We start from the raw sequence: 11673 nt of genomic DNA on the forward strand, positions 1-11673 counted from the left end.
TTACAAAAAAAAAGAAACTCTGACGACGATGCCGACAACGAGGAATAATTATGTGTTATTCAGGCTCGTGCGCTGTTATTTTAATGCACACTGGAAATAAATGGAAGCCAACAGAGGCCATGTCGAGCCTAAAAAAATTATCTGCTGAGAAATTTAAACAAAAGAAAATATTTAAAGTTTCTTGCTCTGTTGCTGTCAAAAAGCAGGACTATTTCAGAAATGTTCTTTCCAAAACATTTGAATATTGCAGTTATGTGTATTTTTGTGTTCATTTCTAATATTCCCGATGCGTGTTGCAATTATTTGATTCTAATAGCAGGCATCAATACTTGTCATAAGTTACTTTCGGGTAAAGAAAAATATTACTTGGAGGTAAAAAATTCACCTGATGCTATCCTTCTAATGAGCTCGGGGCCCTTAAAAGCTGCTTAATAAAGGAAGAAAGTAAGAGTTCAAATTCCTTTGTTTTGACACTGACAGGCCACCACTACGCGTCGCATCCTTTAAGCGGCGTTAATAAAAGCTACTCCCCTGACGCTATCACGTTTCCTTGCTCCCACTCGTGCCGACGTAGCGGCTTGCTGCGAGCCTCCAAGCCGCTTGCTCTCAAAACACAAAAAAGTGCGAACAAAGAATTCACAGAAGAGAAAACAGCACTTGCTCCAGTATTGGGGAAGTAATTGGCCAGCAACCTCAATTGAGTATTACGAGTGCTTCTTCGTTCCACAACGTCCCTATCGCAGCGAAATGCCCCAAACTCTTCCGTCGGAAGAAAAGGGAGAAAGTCTATGGCGTTTGTGGCCTCGAAGGCTTCCCCAACGCCTTCCTTCTCTCCCCTTGTTATCTCTTCCCGGGCGAACCCTTTCTCCGTGCAGTTCTTACTGATCCTCTTGCGAACAACTGAAATGAGCGATCTCTTCAATGGGGATGTTGCCGCGCTCGAATCGAGCGTGAACCCAGAGCCCCCCTATTATTCTGTACCGGTACCGCGCCGCCACGAGAGAGTTAACCAGGTACTATGTTTAATGCATCTTTAGTGGATTCCATTTTGACATTTCCTGATACCTTTTTACGGTGTTTGCTTTCTAGACTCGGAGGTAAAGAGGCGCATATTGATTTCTTGGTCACTTTAACTACCGGAAAGCTCCTTCTCTCCCTAAGTACGTATGTGCCTGAACCTTACGTAATATCTCAGCATTGCGAGCCGAGAAGAGGTATTCTAAACATCGGCGCGGATTGTCTCTTCGGCCAAACCTATCAAAGTAACCAGATGTCTTTCCTCGGCATTCACTTTTTTTTTCTGAAATTGCTACAGCGTGCCTTGCCGCCAGCGTTAGTCCGTGCAAGTAAAAGTGGTATTAACTACGAAAGAATCTAAAATATAACCATAGTAGTAGTCGCGTCATATCCTTAAGGCGGTGATCAAGTGTCCCCCTAGTTTATTGTCACTATTTCTTTTACAGTGAATAACAAAGTTAGGTCTAGGCCACTGTCCTCCTGTGGATATTCCGCCAGTTACCCGTTTCGGTTATGGAAGGCGTGGTGCTGTGTCACGAGTAACGATGCTGGCTTCTTGATCGCCTACATATCGCTCTTGCATTAGCAATACTTCCTGCTTAAGAGTTATCATAAAGAAAATGGCTGCAAGGCGCATACTTATTGTACATCTTCCTATGTTTCGTAGTATCTCTAGTAGCATAAAATATATAGATCCATGTTATTGCCAGTTTTTGTACTATCGTGCGCAAAAGTGGAGAGACCACGGCTTCGACGGCAAGAGCGGCTGCGGGGCCGCACCGCGGCGCTGCTATCTCGCGCTGCGCGCTCGCTGAGAGATTGCCACGCGTGACGCAAAACTTTTCTCTCGCTCTCGGGCTGGTGCTTATCATGGCTGACAAACTTCTAGTGCGTCGTTCGGTTCTTCTGCTGCTGACGATCGCGTCGAAGGGGAGCGCGCATCGCAAGGAATTCAGGAATAGCGCAGTGGCGCTTTAGTGAAGCAAGCGGGCGGTGACGTTGCGTCCACTCACTTCACTCCGCAGCGGCAAAGACCAGCGACGTTTCGTATTTTGTCCCCACAGAAAGAACGGTGGTTTATTTTAAAGCGATAGCGTTAATAACCGCACGTCGAAAATAATGGTCATCGGCGTGGGTCGTGTCGAGCGTTTCAAGCCCCGTCAGCATTCTTCATCTTTCGTATCCAAAACTCCGTGCTTTATTGAGACGCTTTGGTTAACAGGCCAGCAAGTTTAGGACAGACGCATTGCCCATTCAGGCACACGCCGTCCTATGGCGCTGACAAAAGACCTGATCACAGCGCGTGGGATCTCCACTTTTCGGTACTTCCGATCTGGAGGAACTCACCCACCGAAAGGCACAGCACAAAATGCAACACCGCCTCACGGTAGTCATTCATGACTGAAGACCCTAATAGAAATCATCTTTTGAAATGCGCTTTCCGGTTCATGGAGAAAAGCTTGTTCCACATCGCCGATTTGACTACGCTAGCACCTCGATTAGAAGGGGAAAATATCGTGCAGGCGTGTTCGCAAATCAGCATAAAAACACACAACTCTTCTTTCTGTGGGGAGAAAATACGAAACGTCGCTGCAACCACAATTAGAATGGCCTTTGCCGCTGCGGAGTGAAGTGAGTGGACGCAACGTCACCGCCCACTTGCTTCACTAAAGCGCCACTGCGCTATTCCTGAATTCCTTGCGATGCGCTCTCCCCTTCGACGCGATCGTCAGCAGCAGAAGAGCCGAATAACGCACTAGAAGTTTGTCAGTCATGATAAGCACCAGCCCGAGAGCGAAGGAAAAGTTTGCGTCATGCGAGGCAATCTCGCAGTGAGCGCGCAGCGCGAGATAGCAGCGCCGCGGTGCGGCCCCGCAGCCGCTCCTGCCGTCGAAGCCGTGGTCTCTCCACTTTTGCGCACGGTAGTACACTGTTTCGCGGGTGCCGAAAATGCTCTGGTCACTCACTTGCATGGATACAATGAGGATAGGTCCGCTATTGCGCTTCAATTTCGAAACAAGTGCTGGTGATAAATTCTAGGACAGTTAGAGTAGATTCTTGTTGCATTTTGAGGCGAACTGTGGAGAGAAATTCAAAGCAGTAAATGAACTTAAAAGATTACTTCAAATGTGAGGGAGAATCAGCAAGTCTTTCCCCTTTTTTTTTTAGTCAAATTACGGCTGCAAATGCGAAGTAAACACATCCATCAGCGATGGACCTTTCTTGGACTGGCCGGGCCTTATCTGCCGGTAGCTCCGCAGCACGGCGCAGCTGTCAATTGTTGAAGATGGCGGTCGTGCTTCACACGTCCATGGTGTAGGAGCAACGAAGTGTGATTCGTTTCCTATGGAGCGAGGGACGATCGCCCATAAAATTCCACAGGGTAAAACAACCCAAGTACGCGGAAAGGTGTCTAGCAAGGTGCAGCCATCAATGCCGACAGTTATCACGTATGCTGGCTGCCATCAGGCGAAAGCACCGCGGGATTCTCGATGTGGACAACGCCGTTATCTTCCGCGACAATGCGAGACCTCATGTTGCAATCAGAACCGCCTACAAGCTACGGTCATTTCAGTGGGAGAGTCTCGACCGTCTATCATACAGTCGGGACTTCGCACCTAGTTATTTTCACGTTCTCGGTCCGCTGAAGAAGTTCCTTGGAGGACAGTGATTCCCGTGCAGCGATGAAGACAAGGTAGCAGTCCGACGATGCGTCCATAGTCAGCCGCGGATGAATTCTACCACAGGGGCATTTCAAATTTACTGCTGCGATGAGACAAATATCTGGAGGGGCGTGCGGACTACGTGGAAAAATAGGGTAAGGTACGTATAATAGAACGTATATTCAAAAATACCCGTTTGTACCTTATTTTGCCTGACAGAAAGTAGGGGCAAGGACTTTCTCATTCGCCCTCCTACATTCGTGCATTGGGGATCTCCATTGCTAATATGGGAAGAATAAGAACGAAATAACTCCAGCACGCAGATCCTACCGAACCCCTCAATGAAGTAATGTTGTCGGTAAACGAACACGCTTTTAGAATGCAAGTTTGAGAAACACTATTATATATTGTTTTCACGCTTTCATCAAAATTGAGTATGAAAACTTCACAACTCAACTCGGAGGAAATGAAAATCGTCTGGCTACAAAAACCTCCTCTTAGGAGGGAAACAAAAGGCCGCACTTAGCGAATGTACGAAATTAGAATGTACGATAGAGGTTGGTGGACGGTAGTCAGGGCAAGAGAAATCAGTGTGATCCCGGTGCGTTGAGAGGTGCTCCTCAATTTCGTGGGGCCGTTCGCCATTGAGCGGACAGAGGACTCGCGGATGAAATCCACGAATTCCAGCTCGGCGATAAGGGCACCACCGCAAGATATGGCCAGCCTCACCGCAGTGGTAACAAAGGGGCCGCTGGTCGGGTGCCCGCCACACGTACGTCTTCCGCATCCTTGCTTCGGCCAACACAGGGACAGGCGGGAGCCGCGGCTGGAAAGCAGATGGGCTTGTGCTCCAAGGGGTGAGGTCGCAGTTCTGACGGAGTACCGACGCGTACGTCTGGCGCGGGGGCGTCGGTGTAAGGGCAGCAGGGGCAACAGTTTCAGGGACCGCCTGCTGCACTTCCTCTCGGATAATTTGTGCTAACGACGGACACTGCGGCCGCGACTGGGCGGAGAGGTGCATTTTGTACAGCTCTTCTTTGACGATAGACCGAACCAGTTCCCGCAGGGTGTCAGCGGAGTCGCTGCTGACGCAAAGTCGGCAGTAGATACGGTGTTCACGGCGCGATTGTAGTAGCGGGCGCGTTGTTGCAGGGTCTTTTCGACGGTAGTGGCCTCCGATAGAAACTCCGAAGTGGTGTTAGGTGGGTTTCGCACAAGCCCAGCGAACAGTTCTTTTATACCGCGCATCAGGTGGCGCACTTTCTTGTCCTCGGCCATGTTTGTATCCGCCCTTCCGAACAGTCTTGTCATGTCCTCATAATACAATGCGACGCTCACATTGGGTCGCTGGTTCCTTGACTCCAGCGCCGACTCAGCTCGTTCCCGACGATCGGTGTTGACGTAGGCCGCCAGCAACTGGCTGCGGAACCGTTCTCAAGAAGGAAACGTTGTCTCGTGGTCCTCTTACCACGTCAGCGCCGAGTCGTCAAGAGCGAAGTAAACATTGTGGAGCTTCCGCTCCGCATCCCAGCCGTTGCACCTGGCAACGCGCTCGAACTAGTCAAGCCAGTCCTCCGCGTCCTCAAACACTTCGCCTTGGAAGGTCGGCGGCGTTCGCGGCTGGAGAACCAGGAAATGAGCAGCTGAGTTTCCGTTGTCAGCCAAAGCTGCAGCGTCTCCGTTATTAGCCATAGCTGCCGCTTCAGTCCTGTGCGTCGCGGCTCGAGCCCTGGTCTTAGGGTATAACGGGCCGAACTCTCCTCGTGACTGACTTTAGAGTCGGCGGCTCGCACTGCGATGAATCAGTCAAATCCGTGTTCATAGACAGCCTTCGGGGCACGTAGATGTTGGAAAGTTCCCAGCACCTCCACCAAAAATGTAACGAATACAGGACTGTTACAGCTCGCAGTTTCAGCAAAGTTCAGCACACAGCAGGAACTCACAATATGGCTGACTTGCTGACCGAACCACACACACACTTCGGCTTCATCATCGTCGCGCTCCCGTGAGCACGCGCCAATACATACATACATATATATATATATATATACATACATACATATATATATATATATACATACATACATATATATATATATATACATACATACATATATATATATATATACATACATATATATATATATATATATACATACATATATATATATATACATACATATATATATATATATAAGCAAACAAGGGAAGGGGAATGAGGGGCTCGTTATAAATATGAGAGAAGCCAACAGCCACAGAAACCAAGGAAGAGAGGGGATTTTTAATTATTTTTTTTCTGCTTTTTTCTGGGGTATTGATGTTTACAAATGACCTAACCTTCAGATCAACTCAGAACATTAATGAATATGTTATCGCTTAAAGGTAATTGATCAGAAAAGCAGAAGAAAAAGCAACCACATGCCGCCGGTGGGATCCGAACCCACGATCTCCGAGTTACCGCTCAGGACGTGCTTCGTCCGCCGCTTAAGAACGTGGGGGTTGCGCTGATGAACACTCTCAAGGTTACGTTATTTGTAAACATAAATGCCCCCGAAAGCAGACGATTTGACAGCCGTCGCCGTAGCTCAGCGGTAGAGCACCGGACGCGTAATTCGGAGGTCGTGGGTTCGGATCCCACCGGTGGCATGTGGTTGTTTTTTCTTCTGCTTTTATAATCAATTACCTTTAAGCGATAATATATTCATTAATGTTCTAAGTTGATCTCAAGGTTAGGTTATTTGTAAACATAAATACCCCCAAAAGCAGCAGAAAAAAAATTAATTAAAAATCCCCTCTCTTCCTTGGTTTCTGTGGCTGTTGGCTTCGCTCATATATATATATATATATATATATATATATATATATATAAATATTTCGCGCTTGTTTCCAAAGGCATCACCTTCGTAAAACAGTACTTGAACTTCGTTGCAAGTTCGACCCGAATCACTTGGGAGTACAAGTTAGAACATAAAGGAGGAAAGGACGGACGCCAGCCGTGCGTTTCCGACACATCAAAAGGCGCCAGTCGTTCGCCGTGAAGCGCTGGCGCCCTATTGAGCCTTACACGCCGACTGATTCGTAGTGCGCCGGGGCAGTAAATCAAACCAGCGGAGTGTAGATTGAAAGCGATTGGAAAATTGCTGTCAGAGACCTCATCGTGCGCTGAAGGCATTTCTACCCGTATTTTTTTTAATCGAGGTGATGCACTAGAGGAAAAAAATGGCTGAGGCTTAACTTGGTTAAGCCTGGAGAATGCGAAGCATCATCGTGTCGCGTAATTTGGAGGCGCACAACCACAGCGACGGCGCGAGGTGGGCCCCCGTTTCTCCACTGTCGTGACGTCATCAAGTCACGTGGTGTGACGTCATGTATCACGTGATTTGGAGGCGCACAACCCCAGCGACGGCGCGAGGTGGGCCCCCGTTTCTCCACTGCCGTGACGTCATCGTGTCACGTGGTGTGGCATCATCGTGTCACGTGATTTGGAGGCGCACAACCACGGTGAAGGGCTGAAGTGGTAGCTAAAGAAGTATGCTTCGCATAAAAAGCTTGGTAAGAACGGCGAAAGGAAAAGACACATCTGAAAACAACATTAACTTTACGTGGCCGCAGCTGCAAAAAGACACGGTTAATTGGAGAGACATGAGAGAGGCCTTCGCCCTTTAATGGGCATAGTCAGGCTGCTGCTGCTGATGATTATGACGTTGAGCAAAACGTTTTGTTCCTGTTACTGCTTTATTTCACAAATCAATTCACCGATTCGTTACACTGTATTTACTCAATACATATTAACAGACTTTGGCGCACAGAGTTTCTTGCTTTTCTGCAAATTCCTTCGTCAGGGTACACGAGCAGGTCATGAGTAGTTTTCCCGGGGTTTACGTCGGGAGAACGTTTACTGATGTTTCATTGCTAGAGCAGTATATTATAAGCAACATTCTCTTTGGAAAACCTGAATGTAGCCAAATCAGCAGCAGCAATAGGGCCATATAGGCACCGCCGTATATTACGGGTTGTCTAACACAGCGACATTGTGGACGCCAAGGAAAGAGAAACACTGTCGAGAGAAATTAGTCACGTGGAAAGATAATGTTACGAATTCGTCCTGGTAGCCTGGCTACGCCCGAACACATACTGAGAGCGTTAGAGAACAGAGCCAAAAGCTTCTTTCCTGCCACCAACCTAGATCAACTAAGAGAACCGATTATTACTTTAACAGCGTGCAGCCAAGAAGTAATTTCTTATGTGGAGACATCTGTTGACGGCTCCAGTGACTGCTTTATTGGGGGTTTCAGATCGCTTACGAGGTAGTTGTTGACTATTGGTGAAGTGTGTCCGAGAGGGTCACATTGTATCAAAACTCCCGTGAAGCCAGCGAGATCAACGATCGTCGTCTAACGAGAATGCTAACCAAATAACGGTGTACAATCTAGGCAACATTATTTTCTGCAGGCCTAGGTATCCACTGAATAAGGTTTCGAAAATCTTTTGCTTCTTCTCTGGAACAAGTCATTTTAAACATGTAGAGTACAATTTTCCGGCTGCGAAAGAAAGCTGAAAAAATAAAGGCTGGAAGCCGAGGCTGCAAAGCCGAACATGAACAAGCCTGCACTCCTAAGCAGTGTTGCCCCATTAGTTTGTTGTCTTTTCCTACTTCTGAACTCAAAGTTTTCCTTTTTTTCTCACAAATTATTTCTTTTGCAAAAGTGTAACTTTAGAGTGAATGCAGCCACGGATATCAAAAGAGAAAAAATCAGTACAATAAAATTAAATACCATGCCCAAGAATTATGAAAATCGAAGAGACAGCTTTTTGTAGCTCTTCCACCGCTTCCACCTCCACAGCACAACTTTTTCTGCAGACTGAGCATTACAATAGAGACGCTAGTGGCCTGCGCTACCCTCCGACAAAATCCTGTTGTGCTGCTCTCCATAGTGTCGTCATTGTCGCTTCGTTTTGATAAGATTTGAGATAATATTGGCGCATGCGCGACTTGCGTTTCGTAGGTTCAAATTAAAAGGTATATTTTTTCGCCTGCCCGAAAAATATCTCACAGTATATGGTCTAAGCAACGAACTTTCTCGTGGTATGTTGGAGAGGTACCTAGGCCCGGACCAAGCACTGATGCGGATGAAGTAGGTGTTCGCAGTGCTATTGCCGTACCGACGAAGTCCACACGTTCCGGGAGCCGAAGTGGAGGGGTCCCTCCTTGGCATGCTCTCAAAACAGATGGACGTCTTTGGTAATTCCTTCATTGAATTCCGGGTGCCGCGGGTATTTGTCTTCGTGCCGTGGGGAGTGACCTAACGACACCACACCTTCTCTCGGACTTACCTCCTTCACCCCTCCGCACTCCTAGCTGAAACAACGATCATCCAACGTCCCGCGCGGCGATAAAAACCCTGCCTAGCCTCTACTGCATTTCCAAGAAAGTTAAAACATCTGAATGAACTCCTGTAATAAGTGAGCTCGAGGAGGGATAAGCTATGAGAAAATGAGAAAGCTATTCCCTCCACACCTTCCCAAAGAAGAAGGCGACTATGGGCGTCCCAGCCCGGCCTGTTGTGAACTGTACTCGTGCCGCGTCCGCAATTGGTTATACTCCTGGACAGTTTTCTGTGGTTATGCAGCCAAGGCTAGGCGGGAAGAAGAAAAAGATGGGCCCAATTTATGCCCCGAAGTCTGGTCTGGCTGCCACCATGAAAAACTTTTCACTGCGTCTGTAGACATTTTCCCGAGAAAACACATTTGGAACAGCAGTTTTCAGCCGCATCAAAAATTTCCCAGATTTTCAATGGGTTAAAGTAAATTTCCCTTTTTCCTTTTGTAGCTTGCTTTTCCCACAATATGATAATTCCTTGCAACGTGACGTTGCAAGGCTGCAACGTCAACACCTTTGCGAGGAACGTCGCACAAATTTCAAACATTTATTCCAATAGGTACTTGAGCCGCAGTAGGTGCCTTCTAGGCCGGATCGAGATCCCATCCAGAGTTCAGAACCAATGGTTATCCGTGCTTAGGATGCTATGGGTAAAAAGGTTGATTCGAAAAGCTTCAGTGGTGGCATAAAAATTGAATTTACAGCTGCAGTAAAAAGTTACGCATGACTGGAGGTGACTATGCCTGTTCTTTATTGAGTCTGAAGGAACCTCCTCTTTCAGGAGCGTTTGCGAGCCAGGTTATCGCATGACGAGTAACCGACCAGATGCAGCACACATACCGTTTATTACATTCTCGCAGAAAAAAGCTAAAATATGCCACAACTCCAATGTACTCGAACCGCGTTTCAAACAAAGTACAGGGCAACAACACGACAGCTTCAGAGCTCCTGAACGCTACAACGGAGGGGAAATACCAATGGTTCCAGCAACGTTCCGCTATGGTTCACTGGTCCACCCTGCTCACGACGCAGCTAAATTCACACACATGCGTTGCAATGATGAAAAGGACTTGGTTGATCTGATAGAAACAATCCACTGCTACTACACTAAAATTAAACACAGTGGCGCTCTCCACTCTACCAAACCGCTAAAGATAGTGAGACTTACCGCTACACAGACGACAGGCTGCCGGCGTCGCAGACACTTACACCGGGTGCCTTCATATCACCGTGCCGGATCCGGAGAGGACGCTGCTCCCGCATACAACGATCCGGGTACGTGTCGCCGGCGGCTCTTCAAGCTAACCGACCACGAAGTGCACGGCCATCGCTTCCACGCTGGTTTTCCTTAGGGTGCGTCGATGCAGATTCTTGGATCAAGGCACCCTAAGCTTTCCTCTGTGTAATGTTCGCTCGGCCTTTATCAAAACACTGGCGGGACGGCGCGCATGCTCACTGCGCTGCCGGCCGGCGAAGAACTTGCCGGACGTGCGCGGTGGTTCTACAATCTTATCTACCCGTTCGCATCCGAAAAACGCCAGATGACATGTGCTCGACACGCGCAACTTGTTGCGCCCAGCCAAAGGAGCGCCGTAGGCCCACATGCCACATCTGTTTTTCTCACTTTGCTTTTGTATTGTATTGGTAGAATAGATAGCTTTATTTCTTGCTTTCGCACGTTTAGGATGAAGGCATCAAGACCTCATGTTTTATCTTATTTTGTACCATCGGGGACAAAATTTTGCGGGACGTCGGAGCGGCGTTTTCAAGCTGCCTCTGCGTCACTAGGCGGCGCAGTGGCCGCGTCGAGGCTGTGATTGCCGATGATTAGGCGCATGCGCGTCCTATATTCTTCCGCTTGCTTGTCTGATAGCTCGTTTCGCGTGAGTAGCTGGTTTTTCTGAGCTTGGCCGCGGGCGGCCGCTTATCGCCGCTTGCGCTCGTCAGCCGCCACATGGCCGCCGTACTGGCGCGCTTCCCGGCGAAAGCGGTGACGGTGCGCATTCACGGCGCCCGTCGCATTAATGTAACTTTTTTCTTATGGACACAAATAAACCGCTGTTTTTTCCTTCATTTAAGGAATCGTTTGTAACTTCGTGCCTACGTTGGAGGACGGGTTTGTTCTGCTGCGTGTTAGAACCACTTTCTGACGCACCTTAACGGCGAGCGTGCATCGTAACCACTTCATAAATATTCTGCCCCTGTAAACTGCAAAGGTGGGAATTCTTTCACAACAAATTTATTGCCACAAATGAAAAAAAGTGGACTTAAACAAAACCGCAATCCAGGAGTCCATCGCAGAAGTCACGCTTATGAAACGCCGCAGCATCTATTTGTATAAAGACCTGTAAAGCACGAAGCCTTTCCTGCTGTCTTGATGGCCGCCTGTTAATTATCCGCGTTGGTTGGCATTCCCAAAGTGCGACCCCAAATGGTAAGCTTTTATTAAGCCCCATGCATTTTCTGTGGTGTCCGTCTGGCCTTCCGGTGACCGTGCTAGCTGCCGCACACCACGACTTCCAAGAGCAACCCTCACTCTCTGCGAAGTGTGCGCAGGACCTCTGTCCCGCTGAAATAGAAAGCATTTAACCCACAATAGTCCGCCAAGGACGC

The 11673-nt window shown here is 48.1% G+C and overlaps 1 long non-coding RNA gene across 1 annotated transcript in view; it reads right to left on the minus strand.

The window, feature by feature from the left end:
• LOC149371925 (uncharacterized) overlaps positions 1 to 10550 on the minus strand; it is a 248700-nt gene extending 238150 nt beyond the window's left edge. Inside the window, exon 1 of the long non-coding RNA XR_016292116.1 lies at positions 10229 to 10550. This is a non-coding gene — a long non-coding RNA (uncharacterized LOC149371925). The remainder of the gene's footprint in view (positions 1 to 10228) is intronic.
• Between the last annotated feature and the right edge of the window lie 1123 nt (positions 10551 to 11673).

Source organism: Amblyomma mixtum, chromosome 1 (genome assembly GCF_055824585.1).
Source record: "Amblyomma mixtum isolate Tamu chromosome 1, ASM5582458v1, whole genome shotgun sequence".
In the NCBI taxonomy this organism is placed as follows: Eukaryota; Metazoa; Arthropoda; class Arachnida; order Ixodida; family Ixodidae; genus Amblyomma; species Amblyomma mixtum.